Source organism: Nerophis lumbriciformis, linkage group LG33 (assembly GCF_033978685.3).
Source record: "Nerophis lumbriciformis linkage group LG33, RoL_Nlum_v2.1, whole genome shotgun sequence".
NCBI lineage: Eukaryota > Metazoa > Chordata > Actinopteri > Syngnathiformes > Syngnathidae > Nerophis > Nerophis lumbriciformis.
The window spans coordinates 3,739,261-3,754,950 of record NC_084580.2 but is presented as its reverse complement, the minus strand read 5'-3'; positions in this window follow the sequence as shown (position 1 = coordinate 3,754,950).

The window sequence follows — 15,690 nt, the reverse complement described above, 5'->3', positions numbered from 1 at the left end:
CGTTGAGCGGATCATAGTTTGTGTACGTTTTGATTCGGTTGTTTAAGTTGTGTTTCAGCACCCCTGTTTTGTGTTTTAGTTGCCATGACGGCAGATTGTTTTCACCTGCCTCTGATTAGTGTTCGGGACGCTCACCTGCTCCTGAGCACTAATCAAACAGCTATTTTTTCCATCCACTCAGTGGTTTTGTTTGCTCCCATGCAACAAAGTTACGTTCTCGTTCATGCTCCTCGTCCGTGTTTTGACTAGCATCCTTTTGGCTAACCCATTCTTGTTTTCCATGCCGTGGGCACCGCGGAGCATATTTTTGTCTGCATTTAAGAATAAATCATTCTTCTTACCTGCAAGCTGCTTCCTAGTGATGGGTTGATGAGGCGTCATGAAGCGTTTCGACACATTGCAAAACTGTATTGATACTGTGTCGATACTGTGTCACTAAATACTGACATCTGCTGGACATTAAAAATCCCTACAGGCAACCTATGGACCGACTCAACTGACACTGATTTGATGCCCTAGTACAGGGGTCACCAACCTTTTTGAAACCAAAAACTACTTCTTGGGTACTGATTAATGCGAAGGGCTACCAGTTTGATACACACTTAAATAAATAAATATATTGTCATTTGTAAGTTACACGTAAGTGTGATTTAAACAAGAATACCTAAATAAATGTATATATATAAAAAAATGGGTATTTCTGTCTGTCATTCCGTCGTACATTTTTTTTTTCCTTTTACGGAAGGTTTTTTGTAGAGAATAAATGATGAAAAAAACACTTAATTGAACGGTTTAAAAGAGGAGAAAACATGAAAAAAATTAAAATAAAATTTTGAAACATAGTTTATCTTCAATTTCGACTTTTTAAAATTCAAAATTCAACCGACAAAAAGGAGAAAAACTAGCTAATTTGAATCTTTTTGAAAAAATTAAATAAAAGAATTTATGGAACATCATTGGTAATTTTTCCTGATTAAGATACATTTTAGAATTTTGATGACATGTTTTAAATTGGTTAAAATCCAATCTGCACTTTGTTAGAATATTTAACAAATTGGACCAAGCTATATTTCTAACAAGGACAAATCAGTATTTTTTCTAGATTTTCCAGAACAAAAATGTTAAAAGAAATTCAAAATACTTTGAAATAAGATTTAAATTTGATTCTACAGATTTTCTAGATTTGCCAGAATATTTTTTTTGAATTTTAATCATAGTAAGTTTGAAGAAATATTTCACAAATATTCTTCGTCGAAAAACCAGAAGCTAGAATATTTATTATTCTTTACAATAAAAAAAATTAAAATTACTTGAAAATTGACTTAAATTGTCAGGAAAGAAGAGGAATAAATTTAAAAGGTAAAAAGGTATATTTGTTTAAAAATCCTAAAATCATTTTTAAGGTTATATTTTTTCTCTAAAATTGTATTTCTAAAAGTAATAAGAAGCAAAGTAAAAAATAAATGAATTTATTCAAACAAGTGAAGACCCATCCATCCATCCATTTTCTACCGCTTATTCCAAGTGAAGACCAAGTCTTTAAAATATTTTCTTGGATTTTCAAATTCTGTTTGATTTTTGTCTCTTTTAGAATTAAAAATGTCAAGCAAAGCGAGACCAGCTTGCTAGTAAATAAATAAAATTTAAAAAATTGAGGCAGCTCACTGGTAAGTGCTGCTCTTTGAGCTATTTTTAGAACAGGCCAGCGGGCGACTGATCTGGTCCTTACGGGCTACCTGGTGACCGCGGGCACCGCGTTGGTGACCCCTGCCCTAGTATATACAATAATATAAACCAAGTCATTGTATTTCATTTAGGATTATTTCATATCTTCATTTAAATAAAAATATATTTTTATCTTTTTTAGATACAGTCAATAAATAATGTGAACATGTATCATAACATGGAAATCTAAGAGAACGTGTTGTGGATGATTGTGGACTGGGAATTTTTTTAATTTAATTTTTTTACACATTTTTATTAAAAAAAAAAAAAAAAGTTTTTCTGACGTATTACATTTTAGACGATTTCTCTTAGTTATTATTTCTCCGGCTGTTGAAAAGACCCGCTCACAGGGCACAGAGGAGGCGTCAGTGCGACACAGTTCGCGTATCGGTCACGTGACCAAAACAGCTCATGATCGGTCACGTGACTTTCTAAAAGCGGTACGCGCACCGACACAGGGTTTTGCTCTATGAGCTCGACGCATGCGCCGATGCATCGGTGTTGCCGGACCCATCACTACTGCTTCCTGACGTTCCTCTGCATCTTGGTTCTGTTACGGTACCGTAACAGAACCACCAGGTCGAGTGAGGCGAGCCGATGGAATAAAATAGCTCTCTGATTAGTGCCCAGGAGCAGGTGAGCGTCCCGAACACTAATCAGAGGCAGGTGAAAACAATCTGCCGTCATGGCAACTAAAACACAAAACAGGGGTGCTGAAACACAACTTAAATAACAAGTGAATCAAAACGTAAACAAACTATGATCCGGGCAATGGATCCTCACAGTTATGCTAACTCAATGTTGTGTGATTGTAAATAACGTTAATGAGATTAATCCATAATAAAATTCCCTTTAAGAAAAAAGTAACTTTTTAATTAAAAAAAAAAAAGCCTTTTACCCAAAAATGCGTTACTCGTTGAAAAACAACCCAAAACTGGTTCATAATTTTGAAAACCCAGAAATGGAGTTAAAATAATACCCTTATAACCCAAAAAATGGATTGCTCTTCATAAAAATAACTCAAAATTTTAACCCAACAACTCATAAAATGGGCTATCAAAATAGCCCAGCATTTTTTAGTGTGTAGGAATGCAATAAGTGTGTTCCAGGATATGATGTCATCACGTTGGCTATAGATTGATATTGCACTCACGCAAATGCAGTTGTGGTGTAGAAGTATACATCCATCCAATTTTCTACCGCTTCTCCTTCTGGGGGTCGCGGAGGTTGCTGGAGCCTATCCCAGCTGCACATTTATTTATTTAATTTAAAAAAAAATATATATATTAGTGTATTTTCCTTTGATGCTGTACTGAGTCTTTGATTTATTTTGGAAAAAATTCCATTTTGTCAATTATTTGTGCACTTTCATTTTTAAAGTTGTTCTTGATTTATTATATAAATTGATTGACCACAGCTGTGACCATTTAAGTGCATCACTTCCTGTTGGAAAAATTGCACATTGACGAAGACCTTGTCGAAACCGGTCTGTGTTTGGTAGCGCCTAAAATTATAAGTGTTACGTACGGGGGGAGTAGACGGCACAGACAACAAGGCGGCGTAGTATAACTCTGTATTTATTTTATATATATATATATATATATATAAAATAACAAACAATAATACAATATAATCAACTAGAGAATGGAGTGTGACTAAATTTAAAAGTGTGTGTGTGTGCAACTATGTGTATGAATTAGCTGTTGAGGGTTACCGTAAATGTTGAGCGAGAGGCCAGTCCAAAAAGGGGCAGGCTCATAGATCGGTCAGAGAAGCAGGAAGTCGGGGGCTAAGCAGTTCGTAGAAGGTCCGTGTCCAAGCGGGAGGTCGAGAATCCAAAAGGGGCAGCCAGAGAACCAGAGAGGAACAACAGGGAATCACAGGGGAAGACGAGATGCACAACTCGTCACGTGGAATGAAGGCAGACTGCAGGAAGCACGACAAGGAAGACACAAGACCAATCAAACACAATGTTGGGGAACACAGAGAGAGCAAGGTTGCATAGGGCTAGATCGCTTACGGTACAGGAACAGATGATTACGTTCTGGCCCGGAACGCAGGTCTGCACTGGCTTAAGAATCCCGGGAAGCTCATCAATCACAGGTGCGCAGAGTGCAGATTGATTGCAGCTGCTTGCCTCCGCCGGAGTGACGCGTGGAGGAGATGAGTGGCTGTGGGCGTGTCCCGAGGTGCGCTCCGCAGGGCTCATAGATGAATGCGCATTGCCATGCGCCCGGGCCGTGACAATAAGAAGGACACGAGCTTTGCTGGTCTTGCTTTTTTTTTTAAGTGCACTTTTTGCCGTGCACCTCTTTATTACGTTTTTTTGGAGAGTGCGTGTTTTTTACTGTATTTTCTACCAGGGCAGGGTACACCCTTGAAAAGTCGTCACCTCAAATGCAGTGTAGTGCCAGTAATGCAATGCAAAATATGCAGCAAATCCTTTTTGCTTCCTGCATGCACCACGGTCAAACGACAAGCTTTTGTCCTGACGAAGGTACAAATTCAAGAGCACTCGACTGCACAACTCAAAAACAATCTGAATAAAAGCTCATAAAAGAGCTGAGCTGGATGTAGTGTGTGTGTGTGTGTGTGCACGCGCACAGAGATAACTACAACTGTCCTTCAGGATGTTGGGATAAAAATCTCCAATTTACTTTACGAAGGAACATTTTGTGTCGGAGGAAATAGCTTTTTCTAAAACGTGTCTCCATGATCCAGGACAAAAGTGTCCCCTGCATGATTCATATGGCCTCTATGGGTGCCTCAGAATGGAAGTCTCTGCAGAGAGTGGTGAGGAAAGCAGGAAAGATCATCAGGACTCCTCTTCCTCCTATCCAGGAGATCGCAAAAAGCCGCTGCCTGACCAGGGCTCAGAAAATCTGCAAAGACTCCTCCCACCCCCACCAAGGAATGTTTTCACTGCTGGACTTTTGATTGAGTGATTGAGTGATTGAGAAGTTTATTGACATCTTAAAGAATTTAATCCATGTAATGCTTCAAAAAGGCAAATGGATGGCACAAAAGACTTGTTTCCATTGTGGTCCATTAAATATTCATCACATTAGATACATTCAATAATAAAAGATATAAATCCTGTAACATGTATATTAAAAAATATGTTAAAAAAATGGATACATTATGTACATATACACAGTATACATGTCAGGTGATTTGAAAAACAATATATACAAAAAATGGGGGTGGGGGGTTTATACACTATGTACCAGTGACGTGCGGTGAGGTTCATGGCTGGTGAGGCACTGACTTCATCACAGTCAGATTTACAAACATATGAACCCTAAAGACTTTCTTATTCACCATTTGATTGGCAGCAGTTAACGGGTTATGTTTAAAAGCTCATACCAGCATTCTTCCCTGCTTGGCACTCAGCATCAAGGGTTGGAATTGGGGGTTAAATCACCAAAAATTATTCCCGGGTGCGGCGCCGCTGCTGCCCATTGCTCCCCTCACATCCCAGGGGGTGATCAAGGGATGGGTCAAATGCAGAGGACAAATTTCACCACACCTCGTGTGTGTGACAATCATTGGTACTTTAACTTAACTTTAACTTTACACATACAAACTGTAGCACACAAAAAATCACATTTAATAAAAAACAACATTATTATGGTCTTACCTTTATGTAATATATTGGGTTGGAGGCAATAAACAGGCGAGGTGATGAAGTACGTCTCTTTACTGTAGACTTCAGAACAGACTCAACACACTTGACGTCAGGTGCGCAACACCACGTAAATCGTTGGCCAACCAAAAAGTAACCACAGTACGCTATATCTAACATTAACCAGGAGATGGCAACAGACAAACATAGATCACTCTATTACATTCCTCCCCTTTTAGAAATGTAGAAGTTACTCAAAAGAAATAAACAACCCAACCAAAAAATGCAGCAGCTCAATAAGAAGCCAAAAAGTGCAAAAACAATAATGTTCGTGTTGGAGGGTATGTGAATGAATGAAATATGAAATCCGTGCTGCAGTCTGCAGGTGTACCTAATGTTGTGGCCCTGCAACACGAACATTATTGTTTTTGCACTTTTTGGCTTCTTATTAAATAACTGTTTTAAATAGATCCAATCTTGCACGTGGAAAGTTTAAGTGTGGGCTTTAGTTGATATAACATTCCCGTCAGGGGGTGCATTCTACGGCGGGAGTGCATTATCTACCACCAGGAGGCGGGATTACTGCGAGCCTCACACAGTGCGTCTTCGCAGCAGTTTTATGATTGCTCAGCACAAGAAATACGTTACACACATACAGTTGTTGACAAAATACACTGTACATTATATACCTCAGCTAACTAAACTATGGAAATATAGTATAATATAGTATAATATAGTTCATATAGCAATACGGTCTCACTGCACAGCAGGCCAGCAGTTAGCCGAGTCATTGCACAATCCATGTTGAGGCTCAACTCAGTAACGTGCCTCAACTGGCTGCTGATCACCGCACCGTCTCTTCTCAGTATTTGAACGGCAAATGTGAACATTCAGCGATTTTGAATGAAAATAAGCTAAAACTGGTGAAGTTAAATGGAAAATAACTTTATAGTATAATCACTGGATACATTTAACAATTTAATAATTTTTTTTTCTTTTTACATTTTTTTTCTTTCCATGATGGCACGTCACTGCTATGTACATGACACTATGTACATGACTATGCACATGTTGACTCCAAGAGTGTGCAAAACAGAATGAGAAAATATATGTACTCTATAACCACATATAAACCTGTCTGATGCTTCGAAGAGTTGCTGGGGATCAATTTTGGTTCAGATCAGGTAGCTGTTGAGCTGAGCCAGGATTTTATGGTAGTTTTAAAATTTAGGAGGGAAGTTCGAATTTTAAGGTCTGTTGGTAGTGCATTCCACTGTGTGGTGGCAAAATAGTAGAATGCATTTTTTCTTAGAAAGAGGTTCAGTAGCAGAACCTCCGGGTTCTGAAAAAGCTTCTTCCCTCCGGCCATAAGACTCTTGAACGCATCATAATAATCCCCTCAATTTCCCCCCCAAAATGGATTAACTCGCTGGAATATAAAGACAATATAAAATACATCCATAAACGTGGATGCATATGCAAAAGTGCAATATATTTATCTGTACAGTAATCTATTTATGTATATCTGCACCTTATTGCTCTTTTATCCTGCACTACAACGAGCTAATGCAACAAAATGTTGTTCTTATCTGTACTGTAAAGTTCAAATTTGAATGACAATAAAAAGGAAGTCTAAGTCTAAGTCTAAGTCTAAGTCTAATAGGGATCCTGAGTAGCAGGGAATTGTGCATTGACTGCTGTGCCATTGGTGTCACCATGCACACCTCCTCGTGTGTATTTCGCCGAAGGCAAATCCACCCATGAGAAACGTCACTGGAGTGCGCTCGGCGCTTTAAAAGCTTTGAGCCAGAATGTGTAGCATGGAGAGGGGGGAAATGAATAACCATTATCGGAGCCTACTTCAACAGGGCCTCCAGCTGCCATTCCACAGGAGGGCTTCTCTTTAATTTAATGAATAATGTGTGCAGGGTGGGAGCGCTAGCAAACAAACAGGACCTCCTACCCACGGACCATTCATGAGGTGTTTGGATGCGTGGGAAGCTTAGTGTGTGTTTATGTCGCACAGGCAACCTACGCACTCTGGCACTACACAAACTCACAGCACCGTTCGGCTTGGTTTTAGGGCCATGACGCAAGCAGACTTGTTAAATGTGCAATCACATACTTGACCCAGGGATGCTGCGAGGGGTGCTTTTTAGGGCTGATGGTGGGGCGGGGATGAGGCATGGCGGGGGTGCTGCAGGGTGCATAATGCATAGGGATTCGAACGGGAGTCAAGTAATGATGAAAATGCATGAGCAGAGAGAGCCACAAGTGCCTTATGTGTCTGCAGCGTTCGCAGGGCTCCAGGTCGGAGGTAATGTGGTTCAATTACACAGGCACTGAAATAGGCAGGTCCATTCCTCTAGTCCAGTGTTTTTCAACCACTGTGCTGCGACCGTGAGATACAGTCTGGCGTGCCGTGGGAGATTATCAAATTTCACCTATTTGGGTTCAAAATATTTTTTTGCAAACCAGTAATTATAGTCTGCAAATTATGAATGAACGAATGATTGAAATGAGTTTATTTCGGTCATATAATCAACCATTCTGTGTGATCAATATACCAGCACAGATTATACAATCGTACACATTCACACACAAAAAGAAAAGAAAAAGAATGACCGAAAAAGGAATAGGCTGAAGCCAAGGCTTATATTTGCCTATCCTATACATTTACTGAAAATTAGATTACCGTATTTTTCGGACTATAAGTCGCAGTTTTTTTCATAGTTTGGTCGGGGGTGCGACTTACACTCAGGAGCGACTTTATTATTATTATTAACACATTACCGTAAAATATCAAATAATGTTATTTAGCTCATTCACGTAAGAGACTAGACGTATAAGATTTCATGGGATTTAGCGATTAGGAGTGACAGATTGTTTGGTAAACGTATAGCATGTTCTATATGTTATAGTTATTTGAATGACTCTTACCATAATATGTTACTTTAACATATCAGGCACGTTCTCAGTTGGTTATTTATGCGTCATATAACGTACACTTATTCAGCCTGTTGTTCACTATTCTTTATTTATTTTAAATTGCCTTTCAAATGTCTATTCTTGGTGTTGGGTTTTATCAAATAAATTCCCCCCAAAAATGCGACATATACTCCAGTGCGACTTATATATGTTTTTTTCCTTCTTTATTATGCATTTTCGGCAGGTGCGACTTATACTCCGAAAAATACGGTACCTGGAACATCAGCGTTCCAAAAATCAATGGGATGAAAGTCATTTTCCATTATTTCACCTTTCAAGGCTTTCTTAAACCTTAACAAAGAAGTACATGTCTTCAACTCATCACTGAGCTTGTTCCAGCATTTAACTCCTAAAACTGAAATACACGTGTATTTTATATTCGTTCTTACTTTACCTATTTCAAAAATCAATATCGCCCGTAAATTATAGTTTTCTCCTCTTAATTTAAATAACCTAAGAATACAAGCTCGAAGGCTGTTGTTCTTTACTCAAAACATAATTTCCAATGTTTTTAAAAACACATCTGAGAATTTTAACACATTAGAACTTATAAATAATGGATTGGTAGGTTCTTAGTAGCACGCTTTGTGTATTATTCTAATTACCCTTTTTTGAAGTTTAATTATTGGGTCTATGTTTGTTTTATAAACATTTCCCCAAACTTCAACACAATATGTTAGATATGGAACAATAAAATAATAATATAACATATGCAGACATTTCTTATTCAGCATGTGTCTTACTTTATAAAGAATAGCAATGAATTTGGATATTTTTCCCTTTATATATTCAATATGCGGTTTCCAACATAAATAATATTTCCAAGAATTTAGTTTCATATACTCTATCAATTTCCACTTGATTTAATTTTAATTTTGCTTCACAATTTGTCCTTGCACCACTAAACACCATAAATTTAGTTTTCTTATCATTCATTTAATTATGTGTTGTTGTTGAGTGTTGATGCTGTCTAGAACTCGGCAGAGTAACCATGTAATACTCTTCCATATCAGTAGGTGGCAGCAGGTAGCTAATTGCTTTGTAGATGTCGGAAACAGCGGGAGGCAGTGTGCAGGTAAAAAGGTGTCTGATGCTTAAACCAAAAATAAACAAAAGGCGAGTGCCCCTAAGAAAAGGCATTGAAGCTGAGAGAAGGCTATGCAGAACAAAACTAAAACTGAACTGGCTACAAAGTAAACAAACACAGAATGCTGGACGACAGCAAAGACTTACTGTGGAGCAAAGATGACGTCACAATGTACATCCGAACATGACATGACAATCAACAATGTCCCAACAAAGAGGGATTAAAACAACTGAAATATTCTTGATTGCTAAAACAAAGTAGATGCGGGAAATATCGCTCAAAGGAAGACATGAAATTGCTACAGGAAAATACCAACAAAACAGGAAAAGCCACCAAAATAGGAGCGCAAGACAAGAACAAAAAAACTACACACAGGAAAACAGCAAAAAACTCAGAATAAGTCACGGTGTGATGTGACAGAGACAAGAGCTATATTGATGCATGCTTGGTTATGGTTTAAAGTCATATCCAACAATTGCGACAACGACTTTTTATTGTCAACTGAGTTTCGTTTTTTAATGATTTCTGCTGGTGGTGTGCCTCCGCATTTTTTCAACGCAAAAAATGTGCCTTGGCTCAAATAAGGTTGAAAAACACTGCTCCAGTCTGCTCTCAAACCTGGAAAAGGCTCCCCAAACTTTAACAAGTACCTACGAGTTAAATCAGCACCTCTAATGCTGTACTTTTATCTAAAGTATTTTATAGAGTGCAAATGTCAAACTCAAGGCCCGGGGGCCAGATCCGGCCCGCCACATCAATTTGCGTAGCCCCCAAAAACGTGGTAATAATATGTGTGTTACGGTGGGATCGCATGTTTATGCGTGGGTCGTTCTCCCAGAATGCAGACAAAAACTCCGGAGGCAATATGCAGGTAGGACAATGATTTAATGTCTAATAAATCAGACTGGATACAAAATTAAACAAGACACGTGTGCCTATAGCACGGGAAGCTAACGGAGTAGCTAACAAGAAAGCTTTGCATATTAGAAAACAAATGGTAAAGCTTAGCTCAGGAATCAAGAATACTTAGACGTAACGTGTTGCATGGAAGCAAACAAGGAAACCAGACTGAGTGTGTAGAAGCATAGAAGCATTGAAGTCCCATCTTAAAACTCATTTGTATACTCTAGCCTTTAAATAGACCCCCCTTTTAGACCAGTTGATCTGCTGTCTCTTTTTACTTAGGCACAAATTAGGTGACCACAGATGACGCGCTAGCTGTTCAAAATCAGGACCTGGGGTGGACCACTGTGCATCAGTTGGGGACGTCTCTGCGCTGCTGACTGGTCTCCACTCAGGATGATCCCCTGCTGGCCCCACTATGGACTGGACTCTCACACTATTATCTAGATCCACTATGGACTGGACTCTCACACTATTATCTAGATCCACTATGGACTGGACTCTCACACTATTACCTAAATCCACTATGGACTGGACTCTCACACTATTATCTAGATCCACAATGGACTGGACTCTCACACTATTATCTAGATCCACTATGGACTGGACTCTCACACTATTATCTAGATCCACTATGGACTGGACTCTCACACTATTATCTAGATCCACTATGGACTGGACTCTCACACTATTACCTAAATCCACTATGGACTGGACTCTCACACTATTATCTAGATCCACAATGGACTGGACTCTCACACTATTATCTAGATCCACTATGGACTGGACTCTCACACTATTATCTAGATCCACTATGGACTGGACTCTCACACTATTATCTAGATCCACTATGGACTGGACTCTCACACTATTATCTAGATCCACTATGGACTGGACTCTCACACTATTAATTAGATCCACTCCATGTCCATTGCACCGGTCCCCTCCAAGGTTTCTCATTGTAGCCCATTGGGTTGAGTTTTTCCTTGCCCTGATGTGGGATCTGAGCCGAGGATGTCGTCGTGGCTTGTGCAGCCCTTTGAGACACGCTATATAAGTAAACTTTGCTTGATTGATTGATTGATTGATTGATTGATTGAGAGCGTGGAGAACAGCGGGAATAAGTAGCTCTCTGATTAGTGCCCAGGAGCAGGTGAGCGTCCCGAACACTAATCAGAGGCAGGTGAAAACAATCTGCAGTTATGGCAACTTAAAACACAAATCCAGAGGTGCTCAAAACAGGAAGTGAGGGAATCGAAAACTAAACAAACATGATCCGGGCAGCGGATCATGACGATGTGTAAATAAAGTACCTTATCTTTTCTTAATAAATGTATTACAAAAAATAAATGTATTGCGTACAATTACACATATTTACACTTTAATCATCTCTCATAATAAAACAAAATATTATATCATCATACATTTCAAAACAATGTTATTGTTCAAATAAAGATACATACTTAAATATCTGCTTGACTTATGATTTCAAAGCAAGTAATCCAACAAACTGTTCATGACAAAATTTTACAGTAAAAAATTTTCTACAGTAAAATCCACTTTCAATGTGGAGTAATAATCCACTATAAAACACAACAACCGTAGATTTTACAGTATAAAAAAACTTGAATTTGTACGTTAAAAAAACAGTGGTACCGCTTTTCCATTCCATTAAATTTGATTGCATGTATTTTTTATTTTATATGCTGTAAAAAACAAACAAAAAAAACCCCTGCAAATATTACGGTAAAATTGTGACGACCGAGCTGCCAGTTTTATACAGTGCAATCTAAAGGTTTGGTTTTGTACAGCGTACATAAAAAAAAAAGACAGACAATTATACACATGTTTTACATATACACTTTTATATCCATACTGTATATTATTCACTGTTAAAGCCCTCTGAGGGCAACCATAACTGCAAAGTGGCCCTCAATGAAAACCAGTTTGACACGCCTGGTATCAAGGAACACATCAGCACTTCATGTATCTCAAAGCAAGTACATTTACTGCATATATTCTCAAGGAAAAATACAGCAGGAAGGGGATACATATGCCATTCTCCACGGTTTACCTGACACATGAAACGTGACGAATATCCACTTAAGCTGCCAGACAAAATATCTTAAAAATGTGTTTTGTGGCAATTCTAACTTTGACCACAATGTAGAGTAGCACTTTCCATTATTTCAAGCAGACTTCATTGCAAAATTAGACTTAGACTTAGACAACCTTTACAAACAAGGGAAATTATTCCACACAGTAGCTCAGTTACAAAGGATGGAAAGGATAAGAATGGAAAGGATAATACAGGCATTAAGTAGACTAAAAATGTACCATAGTAGCAATAAAGTATAACATATATGTAATATTTACATATTATATATACAGTGTATATATATATATATATATATATATATATATATATATATATATATATATATATATATATATATATATATATATATATATATATATATATATATTGTCTAAGTCTATATATATATATATATATATATATATATATATATGTATGTGTGGGGAAAAAAATCACAAGACTATTTCATCTCTACAGGCCTGTTTCATGAGGGGGGGTACCCTCAATCGTCAGGAGATTTTAATGGGAGCATTCACATACCATGGTTTGTATAGGGCACAGAGTGGGTGGGTACAGGCTGGCCTAGGGGCGTGGTGATTGGCTCATGTGTTACCTAGGAGGTGTTTCCGTCTATGGCGGCATGTTGTTACAATTTCGCTGCGCTTGTTGAGGGATGACAGGTCTGGACGGTAAATAATAAACAGTTTCTCTTTCAAACATAGGTTGCATCTTTTATTACCACTATTGTAAGGTGTGCTGGATGCAAGAATTTGCCATGTTATTGAATATTCAACATTATTGTCTTTGAGGTCCCAAATGTGTTTGCTGAGTTCTGTGGTATTTCGCAGGTTTTTGTTCCTGAAAGAAGCCTTGTGGTTGTTCCATCTGGTTTTGAATTCACCCTCGGTTAATCCTACATATGTGTCGGATGTGTTAATGTCCTTGCGTATTACCTTAGATTGGTAGACAACTGATGTTTGTAAGCACCCCCCGTTGAGAGGGCAATCAGGTTTCTTTCGACAGTTACATGCTTTGTTGGTTTTGGAGTCGTTCTGACTGGGGGTCGACGGCTCATTTGCAATTGTTTTGTTGTGGTTTGAGATGATTTGTCGTATATTGTTCATGCAGCTGTAGCTCAATTTGATGTTGTTCTTGTTGAATACTTTTCTTAGGTTGTTGTCTTTGGGAAAGTGTTTGTCAATCAGATTGAGGAATTTGTGTCCAATGTTCGTTGAGACGTTTTTGCTGTATGGGGGGTTGTACCAGATGATGCCGCTTCGTTTTCTGTTCTTTTTTGGCTGGTTTCCTGGCGTGGGTTCATAGGTGAGGGTGAAATTGTATCCGCTTTCATCAAGGGCTTTTTGGTACGGGGGGGTTGCTTGGTCAAATTCAGCTTTGCTAGATGACAGCATCGATAGCCTTTTATTGATTCCGGTAGGTATTCTTTTCGTGGTGGTGGGTGGATGGTTGCTGTCATGGTGCACGTATTGGAGTGTTGTGTTGGGTTTCGTGAATGGTTGGTAGCTGTTATTTCTCAGGTTGAAAGTGACGTCAAGGAAGTTGACGGTTTGCTTGTTGGCTTCAATCGTGATCCGTAGGCCGTTCTCTTTGAAAATTTGGCATATGCGCTTCTTGGTATTCTCGCTGCTCCTTGGCGAGGCGCGACACACTGCCAGTCCGTCATCACGATAAATACCAAGGTTCAGATTGAGGCTAGCGAGCTGGGAGAGGAGGAAACTCCCAACGAGTTCACACGTTTCTGCTCCGTCAAAACTTCCCATAGTGACGTCAAATGTTGCATTTCTACAAGCTAAGGCTCATAGAAAAGACGGAACACTTCCTAAGAAGGATGCGGTGGAAAGCACATTTTTTCCTCCACCCTGAAACAAAAGGAATGCAAAAGGAAACTTACGGATTCAAATCTACCAAGAACCCACCCACAGTTGAGGAACTAAAGGATTTTGAGAACGACATGCTCAAAATGATACAATCAGTCAAATTCAAGCCAATCCGCAACCCACTCCTCACCAAGCTGAAAAATGACAAGGAGCGCATCAAGAAAGTAAACAACCTCATCATAGCTGCCGATAAAACCACAAACTTCTACAGAATGGACATACCAGAACACCACACCTTACTGGACAGAAGCATCACCAAATCATACAAAAAAGCGCAACCCAATACCTTACAGAACATCCACCTGGAAAATAAAAGGATCGCGGCTGAACTGGACATTGAGGACAGGGTGGACGCCACAGCCAACAAGGAAGCCTTCATCACATTGAAGGATCACAAACCCAACTTCGCAAATAACCCAACATGCCGACTAATAAACCCAACTAAATCTGAAATAGGAAAAATCAGCAAAATAATCCTGGACAGAGTCAACACAAAAATCAAGGACAAAACACCACTCAACCAATGGAGAAATACAGCAGCAGTAATCAAATGGTTCAACAACATCCAAGACAAACAACAGCACAACTTTATCTCCTTTGATATCGAGGAATTTTACCCTTCCATCACGCAAGACCTACTGACTCAAGCACTAGACTTCGCCTCAGACTACGACTCAATCACAGGCAACGAAAGAAACATCATCATCCACGCAAAAAACTCCATTCTCATCCACAACAGCACACCATGGCAAAAAAAGAACAATGCAACATTTGACGTCACTATGGGAAGTTTTGACGGAGCAGAAACGTGTGAACTCGTTGGGAGTTTCCTCCTCTCCCAGCTCGCTAGCTTCAATCTGAACCTTGGTATTTACCATGATGACGGACTGGCAGTGTGTCGCGCCTCGCCAAGGAGCAGCGAGAATACCAAGAAGCGCATATCCCAAATTTTCAAAGAGAACGGCCTACGGATCACGATTGAAGCCAACAAGCAAACCGTCAACTTCCTTGACGTCACTTTCAACCTGAGAAATAACAGCTACCAACCATTCACGAAACCCAACACAACACTCCAATACGTGCACCATGACAGCAACCATCCACCCACCACCACGAAAAGAATACCTACCGGAATCAATAAAAGGCTATCGATGCTGTCATGTAGCAAAGCTGAATTTGACCAAGCAACCCCCCCGTACCAAAAAGCCCTTGATGAAAGCGGATACAATTTCACCCTCACCTATGAACCCACGCCAGGAAACCAGCCAAAAAAGAACAGAAAACGAAGCGGCATCATCTGGTACAACCCCCCATACAGCAAAAACGTCTCAACGAACATTGGACACAAATTCCTCAATCTGATTGA